Raw genomic sequence first — 9,907 nt, forward strand, 5'->3', positions numbered from 1 at the left:
GTAGGCATTATCTTGTCTTACCTGCTCGAGATAGGTATTCCACCATGTTAACGCAGTGCCTGTGAAGGTATGCGTAGCGTACTTTACTTCATCTTCTTCAGTGCACTTACTTATGACAAACACCGATTCGACCTTCTCGGTCCACCGTTTTAATCCAATTGGACCCTCGATTCCATCGAATTTCAGAGGTTTGCAGGCAGTGAGTTCTTTGTAGGAGCATCCTACACGATTTCTTATGGAATTAGTTCCACTGCTAGATCTAGAGTTATTGTTATTTTGCATCGCAGCCTGTACTGCAGCTATGTTTGCTGCAAGGAAAACACGGAAGTCTTCCTCGCTCATGTTCAAGTTCTGACGAGTAGTCGGTGCCATTCCCTTCAAAAATAGCCAAAAGAATTAAGTTAATCATATAGAATATTAATGTAGTCAATAGTATTTCGTAGCATAATATGAACTTATTTATAAAAGCTTTTTCTTCATATTTGCGTTTTATAATTTTTCATTCGGGTAGTACCTACCCGTTAAGTTCATACTTAGTAGCTAATATACAATTCAACTACTACAATTCTATATGAAAAACTGATTACAATAATATTTCGCGTTCAAACTTTTATACAATATTTTACAAACTTACAATACCACTATATTACATATAGTATGAAATATAGCACACAATAACTTTAATACAAGGCAGTTGCGAAGACAATTCTAGTTAATACGCAAGTCGTTCAGCAAAGGCAATAAAGACACATAATTCATAAGTCCAAAAACAAGTCATGCATTCGGGTTTTACTAGTATTATTTCCCATCCTTGATCTTGTGGAAAATAACCGTTGTGACCGTTGGCTAGGCAGCATGTTGTAACGTTTTCAAAAGGATGGGGGTTACGTAATGCCCAACAGCCCCGTAATAATCTAAAAATCTTATTTCTCACCCCAACTACTGAATCCGTCACTTGTGGGAATGGTTTAATTAGTAGTTGCAATCCTATGTTCTTTTTCTCGATTTGGTGAGAAGCGAACATTACTAACCCGTAGACATAATATGTTTCTTTATGTTGCATGTTTGAAGCTCTTTCTAAAGAACGAAGTCCTATGTTGGGATAGGTAGAGTCAAAATAGGCTCTCAACCCGTAGCATAAAATTGCATCTCGGTTCCCCGCATTCAATGCTTTAAAGAAAACACGGCGTAACTTATGGTCTTCTCAATGTGATATACCCCATCTATTAAAGGAAAGCCTTTTATAAACTAAGGCATGCCTGGAATGTCTTTCAAATGTTTGACAAACTAATTTCGCCATAAATAATTGTGCCGATGAACTCTGACCGACTCTAGACAAGATTTCATCAATCATGTCCCCGGGTAGGTCTTCTAAAATATTCGGTTGTCTATCCTTAACGTCCATTGTGTGTTTTTATACTGTAAAATAGACGAGGATTAGATTCGTAAAAGATAATTAACAAACAATACAAGCATTTTTTACATATACATGAAAATACAAGCATACTACAATACATATATTACACAACATGATTACAACTCTTTATTTCGACTCACTCGTTTCTTCCTCTTCGGACTTGGTTCGTTTCGTTAATTTCCTAGGGATATACGGTGCTCCCCTAATACGAGCCGTTCTTTTCTCAAATGGTCTAGAAAAACCTGGTGGCTTAGATGTTCCCGGGTTATAGTGAAAGTTTAAGAAATACGGGTGTTTACAGTACACCCCATCAGGGTACTTCATGTTAACATAAAGTTCATCGGTTTTGGGCTCGGGTTTTTCTATTTTAATGCCTTTTCCCTTATTGTTTTCTTTTGCTTTTTCAAATTGGGTCGAGGTAATTTCTATAACATCATCAGAATCCTCATCGGGATTCGATTCATCAGAAAACTGGTAATTTTCCCAATATTTTGCTTCCTTGGCGGAAACACCATTGACCATTTTTAACTTTGGTCCATTGGTTGAGGATTTTCTTTTATTTAACCGTTTTTCTGTAGTTATTAATATTTCTTCCTCCGGAACCTCTTCTTCTTCCGGTTCCTCCTCTTTCGGTTCCTCCTCTTTCGGCTCCTCCTCTTCCGGTTCTTCTTCGGGAATTTGTGAATCTTCCCAAAATATATTCGACTCTTCATTATTATTAGGTGAGTCGATGGAATTTATACTAGAGGTAGACATCTATCACACAATATCAAACACGTTAAGAGATTAATATATCACATAATATTTACATATTAATAATATATAGTTTCCAACAAAAAGTGTTAAGCAATCGTTTTTGAAGAAAACACGGTCGAAGTCCAGACTCACTAATGCATCCTAACAAACTCGGTAAGACACACTAATGTAATTCTGGTTCTCTAAGACCAACGCTCCGATACCAACTGAAATGTCCCGTTCATATCGAATATAAACGTTCCATATTAATTGATTTCATTGCGAGGTTTTGACCTCTATATGAGACGTTTTTCAAAGACTGCATTCGATTTTAAAACAAACCATAACCTTTATTTTATCGATAAAGGTTTAAAAATTTTACGACGATTATCAAATAATGATAATCTAAAATATAGTGTTTTCACACGATTAGTACATAATGGTTTACAATAATATTACACATCAATTTAAATCTTCGAATGCAGTTTTTAAACAATATTATACAAGCATGCTGACTCCAACTCTTGTCCATAAATTAGCATGCAACAACGGAAGCTCTTAATAATCACCCGAGAATAAACATGCTTTAAACGTCAACAAAAATGTTGGTGAGTTATAGGTTTAACCTATATATTTATCAATTCATAATAATAGACCACAAGATTTCATATTTCCATTTTCTTGTAAACAACATGCATGCATAAAAATCATTCATATGGTGAACACCTGGTAACCGGCATTAACAAGATGCATATAAGAATATCCCCATCATTCTGAGACATCCATTGGACATGATAAAACAACATCGAAGTACTAAAGCATCCGCAAACATGGATGGGGTTTGTTAGGCCCAATAGATCTATCTTTAGGATTCGCGTCAATTAGTAGATCGGTTTACTAATTCTTAGGCTACCAAGCAAAAATGGGTATATTCGATTTCGATCATTCAACCATATAATGTAGTTTCGATTACTTGTGTCTATTTCGTCAAACATTTATAAAAGTAGCGCATGTATTCTCAGTCCCAAAAATATATTGCAAAAGCATTTAAAAAGGGAGCAAATGAAACTCACTTTCACAGATTTTTACTTCGTCGGGAAGTAAGACTTGGCCACTGGTCAATTCATGAACCTATAACAAATATGTACATATATATCAAATTATGATCGAAATATATTCACAATATTTTTATATTATGTTTTAATGATTTAAGTTTGTTAAGTTAGCAGTCCAACGTTAGTAATCTACAACTAGTTGTCTACAGTTAGATGTACAGAAATAAATCAATATTATCTCGAATCAATCCACGACCCAGTGTATACAAGTATCAGGCTAGATCACAACTCAAAGTATATATATTATTTTGGAATCAACCTCAACCCTGTATAGCTAACTCCAGCATTACTGCATATAGAGTGTCTATGGTTGTTCCAAATAATATATATAGATGGGTCGATATGATATGTCAAAATATTGTATACGTGTCTATGGTATCCCAAGATTACATAATATGTATAATACAATATAAACTAGTTAGGATATGTTTAGTCTAGATTTGTTACAAAATTTTCGTAGCTAAAACTAGCAAGTTTATCCAATTTTATTTTACCCGTCATTTCTTCGTTTCAAATCCGTTTTGAGTGATTCAAGTTGCTATGGTTTCATAATGAACTAAAATTTATGAAACTAAGCAGAAAAAGTATAAGTTTATAGTCAGAAATACAGGTTACAAGTCATTTTTTAAAGAGGTAGTCATTTCTGTCGAAAGAACGACATCTTGATGACCATTTTGAAAAACATACTTCCACTTTGAGTTTAACCATGATTTTTGGATATAGTTTCATGTTCATAATAAAAATCCTTTTTTCAGAAGAACAAATTTTAAATCAAATTTTATCATAGTTTTTAATTATCATACCCGAAACAGCCCGCGGTGTTACTACAACGGCGTATGTCCGGTTTTACGGTGTTTTTCGTGTTTCCAAGTTTTAAATCATTAAGTTAGTATATCATATAGATACAAAACATGTGTTTAGTTGATTTTAAAAGTTAAGTTAGAAGGATTAACTTTGTTTGTGAACAAGTTTAGAATTAACTAAACTATGTTCTAGTGATTACATGTTCAAATCTTCGAATAAGATAGTTTTATATATATGAATTGAATGATGTTATGAACATCATTACTACCTCAACTATAGTAGGTAAACCTACTAGAAGTGACAAAAATTGATCTATCTTCAAAGGATTTTTGGATGGCTTGAAAGTTCTTGAAGTAGAATCATGACACGAAAACAAGTCCAAGTAAGATTTCCACTCGAAATAAGATTTTTATAGTTATAGAAATTGAACCAAAGTTTGAATATGAGTATTACCTTGAATTAGATAGATAACCTACTGTAATAACAAAGGTTTCTTGATCCTAGATGATTGCTTGGAATGGATTAGAAAGCTTGGAAGTAGACTTGCAAACTTGAAAGTGTTCTTGAAGTTTTCTTGAGTAGTTGTTTTGTATGTTGATATAGGTTAGGATTTATGAGCTAGATTGATGTAGATTATGAAGGAAATTATGAAGAACACTTAGAAAAATGGAAGAACACTTGAGAGAGAGTTGTTTGATGCAAAAATAATTGAAAATGAATGTGTTTGTGATGAGTACCAAAAACGTGATTATGCTAGTCAATATAAGGTCACATATGTTTGTTATTTTGTGAGATATTTCATGCTAGATGTTAAATGATGGTTAGGTGACTCACAAGGGCTGCTAATACCTGATCATTGAAGTATATATACCAATAGTAAATACATTTAGAAACTGGGTATTGTACGAGTACGAATACGGGTGCATACGAGTAGAATTGTTGATGAAAATGAATGAGAATGCAATTGTAAGCATTTTTGATAAGTAGAAGTACATTGATATGTGTCTTGAAGTCTTTCAAAAGTGTATGAATACATCTTAAAATACTACATGTATATACATTTTAACTGAGTCGTTAAGTCATCGTTAGTCATTACATGTAAGTGTTGTTTTGAAACTTTAAGTTAACGATCTCATTTAATGTAGTTAACCCATTGTTTATTATATATAATGAGATGTTAAATTATTACATTATCATGATATTATGATGTATGAATATATCTTAATATGATATATATACATTAAAATGTCGATACAACGATAATCGTTACATATATGTCTCGTTTCGAAATCCTTAAGTTAGTAGTCTTGTTTTACATATGTAGTTCATTGTTAACATACATAATGATATATATAATTATCATTTTATCATGTTAAATATAGTGTAACAATACCTTAATATGATACATATGTATTTAGTAAGGCGTTGTTATAACGATAATCGTTATATATATCGTTTCGAGTTTCTTAACTTAGTAATCTCATTTTTTAGGTATATAAATCATTGTTAATATACCTAGTGAGATACTTAATTACCATAATATCATGTTAACTATATATATATATATATATATCATATAGTTTTTACAAGTTTTAACGTTCGTGAATCGCCGGTCAACTCGGGTGGTCAATTGTCTACATGAATCTCATTTTAATTAATCAAGTCTTAACAAGTTTGATTGCTTAACATGTTGAAAACATTTAATCATGTAAATATTAATTTCATTAATATATATATTTATATATATATATATATATATAAATATGAAAAAGTTCGGGTCACTACAAATAAGACATCGAAGAAATTACGATTGAATTTGCACCAATGGCTAATTAACCCAAAAGAAGCCAGTTAGCTAGTTAATGTATAGTTTAGCTATCTCGTGTGTCCTATAATTCCTAGCTCTCGGTTGCTATTCATGCATCGAATGGTTATGTATAGCCTTACATTCATGTAAATATTATAGTTTAGATATAAATTTTGGCCTTTTAAAAAAAAAATATCAAATCATAAAATACACAAACCATATAAAATAAAGTAGTACGTTATCTCTACTTCTATACTATCTACATCTACATCTACATCTACATTTTACATTATATATAATAACAAAGTCCTATTTAGCTAATCTTTTTCAAAAAAATTCAAATGGATGAGAAATGACCATTAGATCAAAAAGCATCTTTCAAAATCAAACCTTGAATCACTCAACATTTGTTTCTCTTCTCAAATTCAATTGTTGAGTGACCACAATACCCTCCAAGTATCCTTGAGTAGGTGAAAAATTGGGGTACAGACCATTCGTTCCCATTTATCACATACAACTTCTTTCTACCCTAAACCAAAAAAGACGATCGGTTAATAGATATCTTTGAATGTTCCAATTTCAGTATTTCCGCTCCCAAATCAAATTAGTTTCCATTCAGTAACAAGAAATACGAAACTTAAACATTCAGCATATGCAATTAGGGTTCGCAAAAAATATCACGGATCGAACCATTCAAGAAGATGCAATTAGGGTTCTCTAAATCAAAGGGTTAGTTGAATCGGTATCCTTCTTCAAGATTTGTTCAATTGTTTAATTTTATCAAAACTTTTATTCAATAATTGTAATGTTCATCATTTAATCGCAGGTCGTTAATGAGGTTTTCATACATCACTTAATGTTTCAAGGTATGTAATATTTCAGAACCCTAATTTTGTATTCTGTACAATTCATTAACAATTTTTGCTCCAAATGAAGTTCAAGCAGATAAGGAAATAGAACATTTTACAAATTCGTAATTCATATTATGATTAATTAATGGTGATTAGGATACATACTCTATATTTAGATGAAAGAGTCTGCATTTATTCATTTAAATGGAGTTACAAGTAGAGGAGCAGCATGCTCATGAAGAAGATTCAAGTTTCTTGCACATAAAAGCAGCTTTAAAAGCACATTTGTATCTTTAACAAGTACTGGTATTAACATATGCTTTTGTAATCATGGGTTGACTACTTTTCTCCTAATTATTTTGGGCACATGATAAATGTTACTTTATGTCAAGTTGATATGCTTTATTTCGATTGCTCTGAATTATTTACAGATTCAGATTTTGAAAGGTCATATGGAATGTAATCTGATGTAGGTCAATCTTTCAAGCCTTCAGTGTACTTTTCCATCCCAATGGCAACAATGGAGGTATTAACTTTATAAACTTTTTTACCAACTAGCAACAGTTCTTTTGTCTATTTAGACTTCTTATGATAACAGTTGAATATTTTAATAGTTAGACTTCTGTTGGTGGGTTAACGAAACCATAATTAAAAATGATTGATCAGGCACTGAATGCCTGCTATTTGTATTTTTTTTATTGTGTTTTTGCCCTTTTTTGTTTCGCTTTGTTTTATGTTGTTACTGATTTCGGGGTTGTCAATGACATATGTGGCTCTAAGGGTATTTAATATATATATTGTCTTAACCTTTCAAAATAATAGATGGTGTTCAATTATTGGATATAAGATAACGTTACTACATATGATTCCCAACGGGTATAGGTTGTTTTGTTGTGGCAATTAAGGGGCTCTATGGTTGTGAGATCAGAGTTGAATTTTTTGGTTCGGATAAAGTAACTATTGTTTTGAATTTGCGAATATTTAGAATATATAAATTGGATTAGAATGACGAGGTTTGGACTTTTAGATAAACATATGCTTAATTATATATATATATATATATATATATATATATATATATATATATATATATATATTCAAACCACAATAACTGCCATGAAAATGTACTTCTAACCACATCTTAATTCAATGGCATCTTGATCAGGATCAGATGGCAGGACATGGCAGCAATCTTGCTTCAATAAGGTAACAAATTTGGATGCCACACTAAATTATATTACACGTGAGCATATTAACTACATGTGTTAATAAATATGCTAAAGTGTCCTGCTAATAGTTGTTATGTTCGAAAAAATATTGGCTTCTGATCATGATGTTTGTTATGGTTTACTCGCACCAAGCATTAGCTAGGTGAACACACATCTGGGTTATGTGTCATGAAATATGTCGATAGAGACGTTAGTGTCAACATTGGACATTTATTCATTTGTATTTCATCTGAGAACGCACTTGTGTCATATCTAATTCAGAAATTATCTATATGCTGGTGAACATTGCACATTTAACTATCATGACCTGTCTTGAAGATAGCCATGTTTGACAAAAACGGATGAGACCAAGATTTTGCAGTCAAAGTTGTTGTAGGAGGGTTTAGTATGGGTCTACTAAGCCTCCTAATAGTAAGTTCATAAATTTTATATAATTGTTTGCAAGTAAAGATTATATATACCGTTGTCAACTTGTCATAACCAAGAAATCGGTCTTGGCAAGGGCAAAAATCTATTTTAGCTTTAGTGATTTTGATATTGTTTTTATTCATATTCTTTGATTTGCAGTCATACTTTGTGTAGGAGGGTTTAATATGGGTGCAGCAATTGTCCTAAACTCTTCAAATTGCTTTACACATGAAAAATTAATTTGGGAATAGGAACACATAATCTACTCATTTGGATGCAGTTGTTTGTCTCAGTGGATGGCTTCCATCTGCAAAGTCCCACTGCTTATTGTTTTCTTTTTATTCATATATATTTTTATATTTATTGTGTATATATTTATTTATTATTTATAATGCAAAGGTCGACTACTCATTGTTTCTTTTTATTCATATATCCATCTGCAAAGTGATGTAACGAATTCATTTTGACAACATTTGTTAAAGAAAACGACCATAAAAATGACCGTTTAACCTTATGTTAATTTGGTTTATACCGCAGATGGTGCTGGTTATAGATGATGAAGAGGAGAAAATGGAGATCTAATAATGGCAATCTCAACTCTCAAGTCCTACGACTTATGCACGAGGGCTTTCATTTTTAAGTGGAACTTAGATTGTTTGTGTAAGAACGAGCTGAATCCTCGGATGGTGACTCCTCTGATGGTGTGACTGATGAAATTTGAAATTAGAAGAGTTGAATCTTTATTAAGGTGGTCCACTTATTTTTAGGTATTTATATCACTTTGTTACTCCTTTTTATGTAGTTGCATATATTGAAATTGAGAATACATGTCTTATATATCTCTATCTCTATAATCATCAATATACTGATGGTATGGTGGATCGGCAATGATATGCGTCACTATCATTATATATTATATATCAATACTCGAAACTTTGGCCATGCAACACTAACTGTTTTTTTTTGTTTTGCTCTTTTTTTTTTGTGAAGTTATATCGATAACTGATGCAATATTTCTTTCAAAATCCCGCGAATTCGCGAGTTATAAGCTAGTTTATAAGTAAAGTAAAGTGCTGCGTTTTCTATATTTCAATACACTAAATTTGATCCTAATCTAATTTTGGATCGTAAAGGACTGGCGTCAATCTTTGGATCGTAAAGGACTGGCGTCAATCCATTACAATAGCATCTTTAACATGGTGTCCAATTGTTTGATCGAATCAGATCTTTTGTTAATTGAGTAAGATTTTTATTAGGAGTCATGGATCGGATCTTCGATGGTGAAATTTCCTGGTAAGACTTTTCCGGTTCTTTTCGTACCATCATTTCTTTACACATTGTGAAAATTGACTCGTGTGCAGTCCAGCCGAATAGATTGACTTTTTACACTGTTTCCAATCCATAAAATTACTTAAGTTCCTAGAACTATGTGTATTCGGTATCACTTAATTGACACACATCCTAAAACCCCTTAATGCTAAAACCAATATGAAAATCAGTGCCTTTCGGACAATACTCGACTAATTTTTCTCAGTTGCTTC

At 32.0% G+C, this 9,907-nt stretch overlaps 1 long non-coding RNA gene across 2 annotated transcripts; it reads left to right on the forward strand.

Annotated features, from left to right (window-relative positions):
- Positions 1–6,385: 6,385 nt before the first annotated feature.
- LOC139882297 (uncharacterized) lies at positions 6,386–7,250 on the forward strand. 2 transcript variants are annotated; one of them, XR_011771786.1, is made up of 3 exons: positions 6,386–6,607; positions 6,705–6,744; positions 6,886–7,250. It is a non-coding gene; the product is annotated as an uncharacterized lncRNA (long non-coding RNA). The 2 variants fall into 2 exon arrangements; XR_011771785.1 differs by having other exon boundaries at positions 6,906–7,250.
- The last annotated feature ends 2,657 nt before the right edge of the window (positions 7,251–9,907 follow it).

Source organism: Rutidosis leptorrhynchoides, chromosome 1 (assembly GCF_046630445.1).
Source record: "Rutidosis leptorrhynchoides isolate AG116_Rl617_1_P2 chromosome 1, CSIRO_AGI_Rlap_v1, whole genome shotgun sequence".
Lineage (NCBI taxonomy): Eukaryota > Viridiplantae > Streptophyta > Magnoliopsida > Asterales > Asteraceae > Rutidosis > Rutidosis leptorrhynchoides.